This window comes from Dromaius novaehollandiae, chromosome 5 (genome assembly GCF_036370855.1).
Source record: "Dromaius novaehollandiae isolate bDroNov1 chromosome 5, bDroNov1.hap1, whole genome shotgun sequence".
Classification (NCBI taxonomy): domain Eukaryota; kingdom Metazoa; phylum Chordata; class Aves; order Casuariiformes; family Dromaiidae; genus Dromaius; species Dromaius novaehollandiae.
This window is the reverse complement of record NC_088102.1, coordinates 2,421,202-2,434,221: the sequence shown is the minus strand read 5'-3', so window position 1 is coordinate 2,434,221 and position 13,020 is coordinate 2,421,202.

Sequence of the window (13,020 nt, the reverse complement as noted above, 5' to 3'; positions counted from 1 at the left end):
CTCATGGCCAGTTCAGAGTCATTTGTTCTTGTGCCAGCTCTAGCTACGGTTAAAAGATGTTCTCCACCCTTCCTGGTGTTAACCTCCTCCCCTTCCGCACCCCTGACAACTTTCAGACTCCCTTTTTGGCTGCTTTTGGCCAGGCTACAATATTTGTATCTCTGGGTTAAATAAGATGTACAATAAAAAAATATGAGCTATAATTAACCCAAAGACAGGGCACTTGGGAAAGTACATCCTGATGTGACTTACTTAAATATGACATCGTTTTCCTTTCTAGCTGTCAGATCAGGGAGTTCGTACAATGGGTTTTATATTATGGAAAGGATGTTATGTTTTCTTCCCAGAACACAACATCCAAAATTTGTGACGATGTCATCCCACTCACATGTGAGTGCTTCTGCAGAACGAGGCTCTGAGAGCGTGCAGTGATGACACTCAGATTTTTCTTTGATAAAATAGCATCTTACCCGTATCTCAGAGAAACAGTTGTGGTATAAGGAGATGACTCAGGTGAGAACAAACCGATCGAGTCATCCGAAAATGAAACCAAGCCGTCCACGCGCAGGATGAGCCGCTCATACCTGCCCCACTCCTCAGGCGTCCAAAGTGTAAGTTCAGCAAAGAGCACCCCGTCACGTCACGCTTTGTAAATCACTGTTTCAAGACTACCTTGAAAGGACCCCCAGTATTTTAGTTATAAAATCAATATGTTGGACTCCTTACAAGAAACTTAGAGGGCGTTTGCATTCGCGGTGTTGATGTTTTCCCACGCATCCTGGTAGCCTCACCTACCATGGTCTATCCTAGCTGGCTCTTGGCAAGGTTGGGTTTTTTCCCCCCTCGTAGAGGATCAGCTCACCAGAGCCCACCGAGGACCCACGGCAGGTGCCTTGCAACCGATTCCCTGCCAAGTCTGTTCTCCGGTACTCTTTCCTTTGAGAAAGTGACTTGGATGTTGATGAGTGCTTGGACAAACGAGTACTAACGTAGCTTTGCTCACAGCTAAGGTCATGGCTGATAAGTGGAGAAATGTCACGGCTGCTTCCTCGGGATCCAGCATTTGGGCACCCACGATCTTCGTGTGCTGCGGGCTGGAGGCTTCCAGACCTCCAGCCATGGCGAGGAAACAAGAACATTGCAACAACCACGACTGTAATACTTAGCAAAATGTGACCACGAAAGAGATTGGAGAAACACACGTTACTGCGAGTGAGAATTAGCAACCTCAGCACCTTCTCAGGAAAGATCAGATGCGCTTCTGCTTGCACACTACCACCCGCAAAGGGAAAAATCTGTGTGTTTGTGTGTGTAAATACTATATAAATAACTGTAATTGTATGTATCTAATGTATATATAACGATTATTGCATTTTAACTATCTGGATTGTTGTATATAGCCAAAACTCGGTCTCTTATTTTGTTAGAGCACCCACTGTAGAATTATTTTTTGCCATTGTTGTTAACGTCTCTGGTTAAATTACAAACTGGTCTCACTTTTACTTCAAAGAGTATATGTTCTTTATGTACATTTTATAAAGAAAAAAAAATCACACAGGATTTTTGGTTACCTTTTCAATTGCTAGCAGCACTTTATGTCTTTTCATTTTTGGCTCCATACCCACTTTGCTCCTGACCCCAGATCCACTGCGGTGACCGGGGGCGAGCTGGTGGGGTACTGGGGTTGCTGGGATGGGTTTCTGGCTATGTGTCCCTGCCCTCCTTAGGGAGCTAAGGAATGAGGATTATTTCCCTCCAGGCCCTCCTTCCCCCTTGCTCGGGGCTGAAAGCTCCTGATTAGCCCAGGAAACTGTTTCTGCAGCCCACGAAGAGGCTTCTCCGCTGCAGCCCTTCCTCGCCGTGTTGGGTGGCCGCAGGCTAGCGAGGTTTTAACCCCACCATAGGAGCAATCAAGGGTTGAATTCCATTTCTTTGAATTTCCTCAGCACTTGGAAAACTAGGGAGCAGCCTGTGCCGTGGTGGACCGAGCTCGTCCAGAGCCGAGCCGCTGTGCGGGCACTGCTCCGGGCAGCAGCCGTGCAGGTGTGGACGTGGTGGGGGCACGTAGGTAGGTAGGTGAGGGAACAAGTCTAGGCAGCTCTCCAGCATGTCTCTGCTTCTGTGTAATGGTCTGGTGTGGCATCCACCTCACAACACGGCACCTCCGGATCCAGCTTGGGCCTTGCTGCATGGGGAGTCCAGATTTTTGAATGCTGGTGGCTGCCTGGTCCAGTAAGGAGGTTGCCCATATGGGAATCCGCTATTGTGGGTCGGATGCCCTTTCCCTGCCGCAGATGTGACCTGCAGAAGATACTCCACCCCTACATCCTGTCCTGCTTTTCTCTTTAGACTGCAGACCATGAGCTCGCTTCTGCTCTGTGGGTGCAAAGCACTCTCAGGCATGCTTTTGATCAAGAATTTTCAACAGTGCTGTAAGATGAAGCGTTAGAAGAGTTTTTTGTTCTTAGTTAAGGACATGATGGCTCCAGGTTTTCATTGGCTAGCTACTAAACACTTTTAAAAGCATAGGTAGACCATTAAACTTCTCTGTTGTCCAGTGTCTTGCATCGAGATTGCAAACCAAGGGCAAAGTGCTGCTCTCTGATTTGGCCATGCTGTGCATCCAGGTCCTTCTGCGGGGCAGGTGAATACTTGGCCATTGTGTTGTGCAGGCTGCGTTCTGCTGATCTGTGTGAAGCAAAACTTTTTCATAATCCTTCAGAATCAGAACTCTATTTTTATTTTCATTGGAGGTGAAATGAGAATCCAATCTGCAGAAATAAATTTTTATTTGGGTCCTTGTTGTATTTTGCAAATGCTGATATTTCCTTGCCCTTTTAAGGCACAGCTAGTACTTGCCTCATTTCCTTGATTAGCTTTGTGGCTGTCAGCTGTCAGTTTTTAAGCACATGTTTGAATTAATTCAAGTAAAAGATAAAACTCAGGGTTTCCTGATGAGCTTTTCTCTCCAATGGCACCAGCACAGATGGTGACAGACATCTAGCAACACACTGAAATTCACAACCTGAAAAAGGAACCATGCTGTGCTCTCTTTCCCCCACCCCAACTTCAGCTTTGCTCCTCGCTGACTGGTTTGTCAGGAGTCCCAGGTGCAGGCGATAATTGCAGCAGCCTATGGGGCCTCATGGGGTTTGTATGGCCAAACATCACTTGGAATCTGGTAAGTTTATGCATTTATTTATTTAACTTCTTAAAGGGAAGTGACTGGGGCAAATGGGAAGCCTTGTCTCTGAAACTCCGTCTATAAAAGTTGGCTTGAGCAAAGTTTAATATATCTTCTGCATCACTAGATAGCAGATGATTGTCTGTGGCCTTCTGCAAAGCACAGGGCAGGGAATCTCCCTAGGAGAGTCTTCAACAATCCCATAACTTCTGCTGGAGCAACATTATTATCCTTGAGAGTAATCTCCCCTTCCCTCATATAAAGACCTCACATGATGGAGAATGTATCAGATCCTTTAGTGAATTCTTCTATGACAGGTGACCCCTGCCATTACAGATTTGTGTCTTATTTCCAGCATGAGCTTTACTAACTTCAAGCTTCATCCATTGGCTTTGTTATGCGCTTGCTTACTGGAGTGCTGGCCTATTGGAAATATCTGATGAAGTCTCCTATAAACCATTTCTTGAACAATTCAACCAGGATCCTGAAAGTTGGGAAGATTGCCTATATCTTGAGTAATTACCAGGTGCCTTCTTAATGCTCTGAGTTTTCTGGGTTTTTTGGCAAGCTTAGACATAGCAAAATACAGATACACTCTTCACAAATCATTCTTGCACTGAGTCAAGAGTGGGCTTGCCAAAAACACTGAGAAATGATCGAGGAGTTCAGCTTTGTGAAATAATAGATTTCTAATGGTCCATGAGTCCAGGCCAACTTCTTGCTGATGATCCTGTCTCTGAGCAGCTCTCCCAGCTGTAATCCTGCAGTGTTGACTCTCTCCAGCTGCACAATGGAAAGAACCATGAGAGCAGAAAGTGGCTGGATCCTCTGTAAAACCTACTCAATGTCCTGTGAGCTCAGTCCCATTTATTAGATACGAATCATGTGAACAGTGCCGCTTCTTGACTGTAATGCTTTCATATGATGCCCTCTAATTCTGGTATTATGAATCTATTCACCTTTTCCATGATGTCCCTGGCTTCAGGTATCTGATATGTTTATCCTCAGTCACCTCTACTCTGGGCAAGACGCTATTAGTTTACTCGGATCTGCTTTATAGGGATACTGGCTCATAGTTTGGATACTCCTTGTTGGCCTTCTCCAAGCCTTTTCCATCCTTTTGGCGATGTGCACAGGGGAACCACACGTGGTAGACAGGATGGATTTATACAGGAGCATAGAAGTTTTCTCTGTCGTGTTCGCTATACCCTCTGTAATAACTCCTAAACCTTGTTTTGTGGTTTTCTTTAACACTATTGATCACTGAGCTGACATTTTCATGGAAGATATCAATTATAAGCCCAACATGTCTTTTCTGAGTCATAACATCTTGTTATTAACTTGTTATTTCATATATAACAGAACAGTTTCTCCCATGTGCAACATCTTGTTTACCAGGGCTGACTTTTCCTTGGCCAAGTACTTCCATCTCCTCCCCCTCTCGCAAATCTTTTCTTCTAATACAGAAAGTCTTTTCATCCTATTTTAGGTTTGCCAAACTGGAAATTCCATTTTCTTCCCAGCTGTAGCACCAATTTAGCATATCTTCATTCTCGTCTGTGAGCCTTGATTTGGGACAGACTACATCTATACGTTGTAAAATCATTAAGGACAATCTAATTTTCCCAAGGGAATTTTAGCCGTCCCAAAACCGATTTTTGCAATGGAAAAATATCATGTTTCATACTGTATGTAGCTCTAGTAGTAAGGTAGACCTCACCTTCTGTTCCTTATTACAAAACAAATCCCTTTTTTTCCCCAGGAATGATTAGCTGAGCCATTCCTTTTATTCTCACTAGTCCCAAGAACAGTATTTTATCATCATAAATAGTGATGGAGCAATATGTGATTTAATAAGTGACTATTAACATCATCCCAAAACATACGTATTATGTAGACAGGAATATTATTCATAGATTCCCTACTTTGGACACATTATTAATGGACTCTTGACTGACAGTTTACTTTCATAGTAATCTGGTAAATCTACAGAGTCACACAGCATCACAGAATAGTTGGGGCTGGCAGGGACCTCTGGCCATCATCTGGTCAACCCCCCCCGATAAAAGCAGAGTCACCTACATCGGGTTGCTCAGGGCTGTGTCCAGTTGGATTTTGAATGTCTCCAGCAATGGAGACTCCACAACCTCTCCGGACTGCTCCCTCCAGTGTTCAACCACCCTTGCAGTAAAACATATTTTTTCTTGTGTTTAAATGGGATTTCCTGTATGCCAGTCTGTGCCCACTGCCTCTTGTCCTGTCCCTCAATATCACTGAGAAGTGTCTGGCTCTGACTTCTTTGCATCCTCCCATTAAATGTTTATACACCTTGATAAGATCCCCCCTGAGCCTTCTCTGCTCCAGGCTGAACAGTCCCAGCCCTCTCAACATCTCCTCGTGTGACAGATGCTCCACTCCCTTCATCATCTCTGTGGCCTTTGGCTGGACTTGCTCCAGTGTGTCCATGTCTTTCTTATCCTGGGAAGTCCAGCACTGGACCTGGCACTGCAGACGTGGCCTCACCAAGGCTGAGTAGAGGGGAAGGATCACCTCCCTCGACCTGCCGGCAATGCTTTGCCTAATGCAACCCAGGATGCTGTTGGCCCTCTTTGCCAGGAGGGCACACTGTGGACTCATGGTCAACTTGCTGTGCACCAGGACTCCCAGTTCCTTCTCTGCAAAGCTGACCCCCCACCAGTCAGCCCCCAGCACATACTGGTACAGCAGGTTATTCCTCCCCAGGGGCAGGATTCTGCATTTCCCTCTGTTGAACTTCATGAGGTTCTTCTCTGCGCATTTCTCCAGCCTGTTGAGGTCCCTCTGAATGTGCACATCAACCACTGTGCATATCTGGCATATCAACCACTTCTCCCAGTTTTGTATCTGCAGACTTGCTGAGGGCGTGCTCTCTCCCACCATTCAGCTCATTAATGAAGCAATTAAACAATATCAACACCAGTATCGACCCTTGTGATGGTCTACTAGTGACTGGCCTCCAGCTGGATCTCATACTGATCATAACCCTTCAAGCCCAGCAGCTCAGCTAGTTTTCAGTCCACCTCACCATCTACTTACCTACTCCGTGCATCATCAGCTTGCCAACGTGGATGTTTTTGGAGTGAGTGTCAAAAGCCTTGCTAAAGGCAAGATAAATAAAACCCACCGCTCTCCCTTCATCCAACAAGCTAGTCATTTTGTTGTAGAAGGCTGTCAGGTTGGCTAAGCACAATTTCTAAAAGTCTGGGCTAAAATTTCCGCATGTGCAATACGTGCATATCTTGCAATCAAAGTTAACTTCAGAGCAATGAGTATTGATGTTATTAGATAAACTTCATAAATTCCTGATCTTTGGGGTTCTTTAAAGCAGGAAAAGCAGAGAGCATAACCGAGAAAAAAATTGTACCCTGTAGCTAAGAAGATATAAATCTCTGTTAAAATATACCGGGAGATCACCTGATTTTTCACAGATGCAGAGGCTATGTCTATAATTGATCTCCCAGGGACAGAGCATAGATGCAAGTCCTGGCTCTTGACAGTCCTTTCTGTTACGGTGTTAGTATGATCCCTGGCGTGACTTTGGGCTCAGCCCACTTGGTGTCCCAGATGATGCCTGGGCACAGGTTGGTAGCACGTGCCAGCACCCATTCCCGAAAGGCAGTTTGAAGGAGACTGCCCCGGTACGGCCCCCTCTGCCCTACACAGTCCCTCATACTATCCCGGAGGGTTTCACAACCTAAAACACTTCTGCGAGCCCTCATGCCACCCTTGGGATAGTCAGTGCTCCCGCTGATGGCTGAGACGCTTTCTTAATGTCATTTCAGACACATTGACCTGATCTTCCCCCAGAATAGTAATTATGTCTTAGGACCAAAGAAGCTCCACATGGGATCAAGAGGAGATCCAAGGACACATGTATGGACAGTCAGCATTATATATATTACTATTTGAAGTACTATATATATATAGTATTTACACATTGTCTGAGCAAGCTCCATCAAACGTAGGTGTTCTGCAACATCGCCTGCACTTGCCAACCTCTCACCACTGCCAGCGAGGGAGCTGGGACCTCCTCTCTGTGCACCAGAGCTCCATGGCCGCATACCTTGCTCCCAGAGCCCACCACTTCTCCTAACAGCACCAGCATCTATAACCGGTTAATTCCTCCAAAAATCAGGCCCAAAGAAATACAGTGTGGTTTTTTTCTTCTTGCAGAGCAAGGTGGGAAGTGTTTTTTGTTGTTGTAGATAAAAATTTCAGGATTTTGAAAATGTTTTTTTTTATTTAGTTGAACTCATGGATCATAGTTCAAGTACCTATTCTGCCTGAGACCAAGATTTAAATTTTGCGTCGTACCTGATTCCATGATTAAAAAAATCATGGCAAGGTTGGCAAGGATTACACAAATGTCTATGCAAAAATCTTTGATTTTGGCATTGTTTTCCTACTAAAAGCACCAATAAATGTGCTGGATAAATTTAAATTTGTGGAAACTTTTTATTCATGGGAACTGGACTGTTTCAGAGCAAGCATAGCATGGACTGAGCGGCAGGACTAGCCTGTAGGATAAAACTGCCTGTATAGGGCAATATTTACTCCTAATCAGCTGCTTATTTTTATAGAGTTGCTGTATTAGAGCTCTGGCCATAAGCGGAGCAGCGTGTGCTGCTGCCAGGGCTGTTAGATCCCTCTCCCTGGGGGAAAGCTTTTCAATGTTGTTAGTTGTTAGGGTTTTCTTCAGTATGTTCCTTTTTTAATGACAGGACGAGACACAGCGTATTCATAAGGATTAACATATTACTTTTGTGGCTCTAGGCCTTTCACAATCCCCATTATTTGCACTAATCCCACCAGAACGCAATGCTTCCCTCATATGCCTTAATTATGGAGTGAAAATTAATAAAAATAAGCTATAAAACACAATATGCTGATGAGGGATGTAAATCCCAGTTTATTTTGGGTGCAGCAAAAATTTGTGGTTCTGCTGTATTCAGTCATACTTGACATTTTTAGCCCAGCTCCTCGGGGAGAAAGGCTTATATGATGCTTCTGTGAGCATCTTTGTGCATCTCTGTCCTTTCATTTCAATAACTCCTGAAATTTCTGTCCAATTTAAAATGGGCTTGAAGGATAGTGGGGATGGCAAAACCAACTTGTTTACTTAAAGTTTTTTGAAAATGAGCTGCTAGCTAGAGAAGCCTTGTTGCTGCTTGCCCTGGGGGGAGGGCAGGTGGTGTGAGCCCACGGTTGCTTTGAGAGATGTGAGGACGTTTCTCAGGTGCAGGGAAGGTTTTGCCGTCAGCAGAAAATCCAGACGTGACCCGCGAATCCAGGTGCACAGAACGGCCTGGTAGTGCTCAAACCTGCAAACGGAGAGCGAGGTTACACGCAGGAACAGTGGCCACAGAGCAATGCCAGGCTTTTCTTTTCCAGTCTCCTGGAACCAGTGAAGCTGCAGAGATCCAGATCCCCCCGTCGAACATCACTGATGCTCTCTTGTGCCTTAGCTTCATTTCCGCAGCCTTGGCAAGAACCTGCCAGTGCCCTTGGATTCACCTTTCCTTGCTGAAAGCGAGAAATATGACAAATATATGTCCTCTTTTGCTTTAAAAGACAAAATGTTCAAAAATGTACTGATAAATTGTCTTCATTGCTAATAAGGCAATTGCATTCTGTGTGAGGCCACCAAGAGAGACTGACTGAGGCTTAAATAACCCCCAAAACTCTTCCTAATTGTCATTAAGGGTCTGGCCACTCACTCAGCAAGGGTCTTCCCAGCGTAAATCCCGTTGCCTGCTGGGTTTGAACACGGGTGAATGCTAATGTAGAGCTAATGCAGTGCAGACTGACCACTTGAAAGAAAAGAAGGTATTTGACTTGATTAAGAAAAATCAAGAGCTTGTTTTTAATTAAAGGGGCTTATTTAACTTGGTGACCGGCTGGAAGTGCAAGCTGACATTTGCTGTTTTATCCCGTGCAGAGCACAGCTGGAAGAGCTTCCTTTCACGCGGCAGGAACGTGCACCCGGGGTGTCCGTACAACCGCTGGTGTCACGCGACGCAGCCCGGTCGGAGCGTGTGACACTAACGTGACATTATTGCTGCTACCGGTGACACCAGCAGTGTGGTAACGACAACGATGCTCCATGGGACATTGAGGCTGTCAGGAAGAGAGAGGCAGTGGCTGTCTACACGAGGTCTGGATCTGGATGACAAAGGCATAGCCTTCTTTCAAGAAAATAAAGCAAAAAAGGAGGATGCCATGATACCTTCTGTTGAGTCCTAGTACGTAGAGTGGGTTTTCTGCAGTGGGGTCTGACCCTGCGGGCTGCTCGGTGACTGCAGGTCTGGGAGCTGCACCTGAGCAGGATCCTGCTTTCCAGGGAAAACTGCTTTGGATACTAGAGGACCACCTGCCCCCCTCCATGTGCCAACATTGCCCCAGTTGGATTGCTAGTAATATTTACGCATTCAGTTTAAAAATACTTGAGGTATGTCTATGAGAGTTTTCTTAACAGCTGAAGTCCGCTATATGTGTGAGAAATGAATGCAAACGTGCCCATTTTTGGATGCATGGATTCAGTGTCTATCAAAATGGTGACTCAGTTTGCAGCTTGTCCTCACGGAACATCAGGACAAGAAAGAAAAAATGGAAAAAGTACAGGGTTCTTTCATTAGCTTTCAGGAGCTCATTCCTAGTAAAATTAGCAAGTTGGCAAGAGTAATAAATCTTACAGTCTTAGTATTTTATTGGGACACTAAGAAGTTATTGGAGGAGGACAGCAAAGTTGCCTTTGGCTGACCTAGAAAATACACAGCACTGCCGTAACCAAACAGCAAGCATCAGGCATGGGCTACTGAAAATCAGTAGTAGTTTACTAGTATGCCACATAATGCGGTGGTATACCCTCTAGTATACCCAAAATAGTATACCCTCTTCACCTCCTTCAGGGCCAATACTTCCTTTGGTAAGTGGTGAAAATAAAATGTTTTCCATGCTGTTTCCTGCATTTGGAAGCACACATCAAAAGGACCAGATCAAGCAGATCTTGCAGTGTAGGTCTTCTTCAGTCAAGTCTTAGTTTTAACACTGTTTTAACACAGCTAAATCCAAGGTAATACTCTGCAGAAAATAATATAGCCTGTGTTTTTAGGATAGGAGATCATGTCTTGGAAAATAATGCCTTGGGGGCCATTGCTGTAGGTAATTGCCTCACCATGAGGTCTCTACACACTGTGGTGAAAAGGGAGGATGAAATTCTGGATGTTTAATCTGAGGAATACCAAGAAGGAGAATATTGTCACCACACCTGCTGTCAGTAAGCCTGCGGCTCCGTGGTACACTCTGGGGCACACATTGCAAGAAGACCGAAGTTTTCTGAGAGAGTTCAGTACAAGTCACAAAATTGCTCCAAGGGGAGGGAAAACAGGAAAAAAAACAAAAAAGACTTAGAAAAAGAAGCTTAAAGATCTTATTCTCTTCAGTTTACAGAAGCAAGGTGAGTTGGGGGTGACTTGATCCGTGTGCATAAGAGAACTTTCACACAAGGAAAAAGAGATTTTAATTTTTTTTTTAGAGGCAAGGAGAGGAAAAGAGCATTTCGAACTTGTTAAGAATAACAGGTTCCAAAGGCTAAGAGCTGAATTAGTTACCTTCATCCTGGAGACATGATGCAGGTTTTTTAGCATTGTGTATAAGCAAATATTGAAACCACTTACCAGGAGAAATGGTGAACTCACCGTCAGTTTGGGCATATGAGGATCAAGATTAGATTTCATCTTAAAAGATGGGCTTTTAGCCTGGCAAGAGGAAATTTGGATATAGTCAGGCTCAGTGTAGTCCTCTTTGGCTTAGGAGTCTGTGTCGCTCCGCAACCTCCCACCCACCCCTTTATGGGGAGGGAGGAAAGAGGAAAACCTGCCTTGCCCTAAGCGTGCTCCAAGCGCACAAAGACTGTGATTATAATCAAATCTTACGTTTTATGGCTTCAGGCAATTGCCTGCAGGTGCCAGGAAGGAATTCACCCCCAGACAGAGTTGATCACATTCGTTCTGGCTGTATTTGTTTTAATTTGAAGCACTAGAGATTTGCTGCAGTGGGGGACTGGACGGACTGGATGGCTGCTTGAGTCGTGGTTGCTGTAACCCCTCTGGATGTTTGCCTGATGTTTCTTGTTCATCTTCGGGGAAGCTGATGTATTTCCAGGTCATGCAGGTATTTTCAGTCAGCTGAAACTAATAGAGATCTTTCTTGTTCCTCCTTGCCTTCCTCCACAGGACAGTCTGGCACGGGTCATCTGTTCGATTCCCTGCCCGTGCATCCACAGCACGTTGGTCTCCAGTGGCACAGAACAGCTTATCCTCTTCTAAAGAAGGAAACGTTTTCATTTACTTACTGTCATGAGAGTGGATACAGGGGTTTCCAGTGAAGTTTATTGGTCTGCGACATTCAGGTTATGATCCAAGGGTTGTGATCTAAGATTTGCATCTGGTCTTAATCCATATGATTTTTTTTTCTTTTTTAGCATACACATTAGCCTCGCAGCAGAGGTATACTTTTCAAATGAGTAATCTAGAAGGATTTTACATTTGTTATGTGGTTAGAGGTAGAAACAATGTTGAGGGACATTGGGATCCCTTTCCAACTGCAACTCACTGTCTGTTGTAGACCTGTATGATGGGGACCTGCTACGATCTTTCTGCATAGAGGATTTCATCTTCTGCAAGAATGGAAACCTTGCAAGTTCGTCATCATACTCAGGGAATGGAGAGATACATGGACTGGTGTTCATAGAGTAGAAGGCAGAATTTGACTTTGGAGATAATAATATTAAAGTCACCTTGTGTGGAAAATAGCTTTGTAATTGCAATTCATCTTCTTCCATAGTCTGCTGTCATCTGATGACCAGTATGTCTTATCACAGCATAGTTAAAGCCAAGAATATTAACCCTCTTCATAACTACAGCTGTGACTATCACCTTTATTGGGGATCAGTCGCATCCTTCTCCTTTCTTCCACTCTCTCCCGGCAAGATTACTGTTTCTTTACCCATCATCTATCTCCAGCACTACTGCCCCTGCCTTCTCACCCCACTGGACTGGGGCTGATGTTGAGGGTTTAAGAATCTTGGGGAAGAAGGGGACCGAAGACACTGAGACTTTTTTGGAGCTGATGGAGACTGCAAAGTCAGCCACTATAGGACTGGACATTGCAGGGGCATTAGGATAATACAAACACCCCAGGGAGTCTGGGAGGGAGAGGTCGGGTTGAACCTAGGGGGTCTATCTGGGGTACTGGAGCTGAGGGCAAGGATGGGAGCCCGGAGAGAGCAGCTAGAATGGATTTTAGGATGCGGGCATGAAGGGAAAGAAAGGGTTGGCTAGCGGTTGGGTGCAGAAGATGATGGTTGCCTAGGATGGCACAGTGTGATCAGGTTGCTGACTGCCATTGTTGCTAATTTTCTTCTTCTGGCTCATCTCCTATCACTCCCTCTGAGAAATGAGGAGCAGCAGCAGCAAGAGGCTAGGCTAGATGGGACTCTGGGGGCAAGGGAGGTGAGAATGGGGTCTGTATGCTTAAAAGTTTGGGAACCCCAAGTTCCTTCAATGTCCTGAAGCAGCAGTTCCCTGTAGTGGTTTACCTGAGTGGCTCAGGTGTCTTGGGCAAGCAGCAGCTAGGTTGTGCTGGGTTACAAACCTGTACCCTTACGCAGGGACGGGTATCCACGACTGCCTGCACACTCTGCTGTCAGGTTCTGGGCTGGGCTCGTGGGGGTGTCAAGGTAGGGCACTCTGGGCTTTATCTAATACAGGATTTGGTACCAGATTCCAGACTTAGGG